Here is a 3238-nt window from a genome sequence, read left to right on the forward strand (position 1 = left end):
GCAATTCCAGGTACTTTCCTAAGGAAGAACCCTGCCGCCCCCGGGACGCTGGGAACGCAGGGCCCGCGCAGCCTCGGTTCACCGCGCGGCCAGCAGGTGGCGGTGCTGCCGACCCCGACGGGCCGCAGCCGCGCTCCTCCTTCTGGCGACTCCCGGAGGCGCGGCTTCCTGCAGGTGCACGTGGAGGCAACTCTCCCCGCGATGCCCCGAGTAGCTGGTGACCCAGCAGCTGAACGCAAGGCTGGTCCTTCATCCATGTGCGCTGCCTCACAGCCTCCACGTGTACCCTCAGGCCAGAGTGGGAAGCAGTTACTAGGCTGCCTCTCTGAGCACGGGGTGGGAGTAACACCCCCTCTCCAGCCCTCGAAGCTGCCTGTGCGGGAAACTGGAGCCCTGGACCACGGAGGGGCCTAGGGCTGGGGAGTAGGGAGCCGGTTCATCCAATACACTTTTTTTTAGGGCGTTTGTAGCCAAAGATAAATCAACGATTAGTAAGGAGGAGCCCCATTTTCAGCAACGAGATGTTTTCAATCACTGGAAAGTCCTTCTTTCTCATTGAAAGGATGGAAAATCTGTATGAAATACGAAAGCTTCCTTTTAAATGCATGGCCAAAGTGAGAGAAAGAACAGGAGGGAAATAGCAAACCCAAATGCAATGAAATCAAAACCATAGGGCTTCGCTGGTGGTCCAGTGGTTAAGAATCCACTTGCCAATGCAGGGGACACGGGGTCAATCCCTGGTCCTGGAAGATCCCACATGCAGTGGAGCAACAAATCCTTCGAGACACAACTACTGAAGCCGGGGCCCCCAAGAAATAGTAACCCCAGCTCTCTGCAACTACAGGAAGCCCTCAGGCAGCAACGAAAACCCAGGGCAGCCAAAAATAATAAGCAAATAATTTTCTTAAAGGGGGACCATAAGAGGGGCTGAGCCCCAGGATGTGCCGTTGGAGGAGGGGGCAAGAGAAGGGGACAGGCAGGGAGGAGTGGACCCAAGCAGAATGTGAGGTCAGCTGTAGGTCAGTGTAGGGGGTGAGGCTGAGGACACCACTTATCAAGAGGGCAGGATTCTGTATTCATTCCCATTTCTCCCAGCCCGGTGGGGGCCTAGCACTTTAAAATAACTGCATGTCAAATGAGCAGATTCTTCCTGTGAAGACGGCTGGCTACTCGGGCTGCAGGTTTACAGAGGAAGGAACTGGGGACACAGAAGGAACAGGACAGCCCAGCTAGCTGACCCAGAAATGTGTCCTGGAGGATTAATCTTAATCATGACACTTCCAAGAAAACATCTGAGCATATTAGTATGAAAGGAAACAGACTTTTGACTCTAAGGAAACCAACGAAACTGTGAGATTTGGCATAATTTTTTGCACAAAAAGAAAAGAAGGAATTCCAGAGTTTTCTTCTGGTTTCACTAAGAAATCGCACAGTTGCCCATAAGAAATAATAAATGACTTACTCTTTTTCTTTTTAAAAAGATAAAAACAATTCCACAGCTTTTGTTTTCATTTGACACAAGCATGATCAAAATCATGAATAAATGTTTTGAACCTGTGTCCATCAACAGATAAATGGATCTCGTCTCTTCTCTGCCATATCCTATCAGGGTTGAATTTACTCCCTGCCAGGTCTTCTCACCGGAGAAGGCAATGGCACCCCAGTCCAGTACTCTTGCCTGGAAAATCCCATGGATGGGGGAGCCTGGTAGGCTGCAATCCATGGCATCACTAAGACTCGGACACGACTGAGCGACTTCACTTTCACTTTTCACTTTCATGCATTGGAGAAGGAAATGGCAACCCACTCCAGTGTTCTTGCCTGGAGAATCCCAGGGACGGGGGAGCCTGGTGGGCTGCCATCTCTGGGGTTGCACAGAGTCGGACACGACTGAAGTGACTTAGCAGCAGGTCTTCTCACAAGACTTTCAGGATCAAGTAATTCCAGGACAAGAAGCAAAAGCAGGATTGTCCCATTCCTCAATGGATTTAAATGAAAACTGGTAATAAAATCAGGTACAACTACAAGAGAAGACATTGGAGAAGAACCAGGCTGGGTCTATAAGGAGCCCCCATGGGAGGTGGCACAGATTTATGCTGTGTCAAGGTCACTTGCATCTTACTGTATCACTCTGAGAACATCACTACTGTTTGAAAAGCTGGATGAGTTTTAGTGGGAAATGATTTTTCTCTTTGCGTCAGTGTTTCTGCACTAGTGCTTTGGCTTAGTGATAAATATGTAAGACCTTTTGTTGGGAAAAAACAACAGATGAAAGAATAAAGAAGATGTGGTATACGGAGGACTTTCCTGGTGGTCCAGTGATTAAGACCCTGAGTTCCCAGTGCAGGGGGTCTGGGTTTGATCCCTTTTCAGGGAACTAGATACCACATACTAGAGCTAAGAGATTGCATGCTGCAACCAAGATCTGGCACAGTCAAGTAAATAAATAAATATTTTAAAAAGAAAATGTGGTGTATATATACTCAATGGAATACTACTCAGCCATAAAAAGACTGAAATTCTGCAACTTACAACAATGTGGATGGACATAGAGATTACTATGCTTAGTGAAATCAGTCAGATAGGAAAAGACAAATACCACATGTTATTACTTATATGTGATGCCTTTTTTTGGCCATGAAGTTTGCAGGATCTTAGTTTTCCAACCAGGAATTGAACCTGGGTCCCCGCAGTGAAAGCACTGAGTCCTACCTAACCCCTGGACCACCAGGGAATTCCCTGTACTTGGAAACTTCAAAATAAAACAAACTAGGGAATACATTTAAACAGAATCAGACTCACATATATGAGAACAAACTAATGGCTACCAGTGGGGAGAAGGGCGGGAGAGGGGCAAGACAGGAGTATAGGATTAACAGATACAAACTACTGTGTATAAACATAGATAAGCAACAGGGATTTACTGTACAGCACAGGAAAATATAGCCATTATTTTGTAATCACTTTAAATGGAGTAAATCCATTAAAGTGTTGAATCACTATGTTGTATACCTGAAACTAATACCGTAAATCAACCATGCAGCAGTAAAATAAACAATATGAGTAAATGTTTCAGATGCCTTAAAAAACTGTTTCACATTCCCAAGAATTTCTCACTTCGTTGATAATTTCTGGTTGAAGACACTTTGGAGCAGAGTAATGTTATATTCTTCAAGCATGATTCACCTCGTTGTTTCCTTGACTTTAATTTTGAATGAATCTCTTCTGCATCTCCTAA

At 46.0% G+C, this 3238-nt stretch overlaps 1 pseudogene; it reads left to right on the forward strand.

The window, feature by feature from the left end:
• Positions 1-201: 201 nt before the first annotated feature.
• LOC100847369 (large ribosomal subunit protein eL39-like) lies at positions 202-2092 on the forward strand (annotated as a pseudogene).
• The last annotated feature ends 1146 nt before the right edge of the window (positions 2093-3238 follow it).

The sequence above is a fragment of the Bos taurus genome, chromosome 16, assembly GCF_002263795.3.
Source record: "Bos taurus isolate L1 Dominette 01449 registration number 42190680 breed Hereford chromosome 16, ARS-UCD2.0, whole genome shotgun sequence".
Classification (NCBI taxonomy): domain Eukaryota; kingdom Metazoa; phylum Chordata; class Mammalia; order Artiodactyla; family Bovidae; genus Bos; species Bos taurus.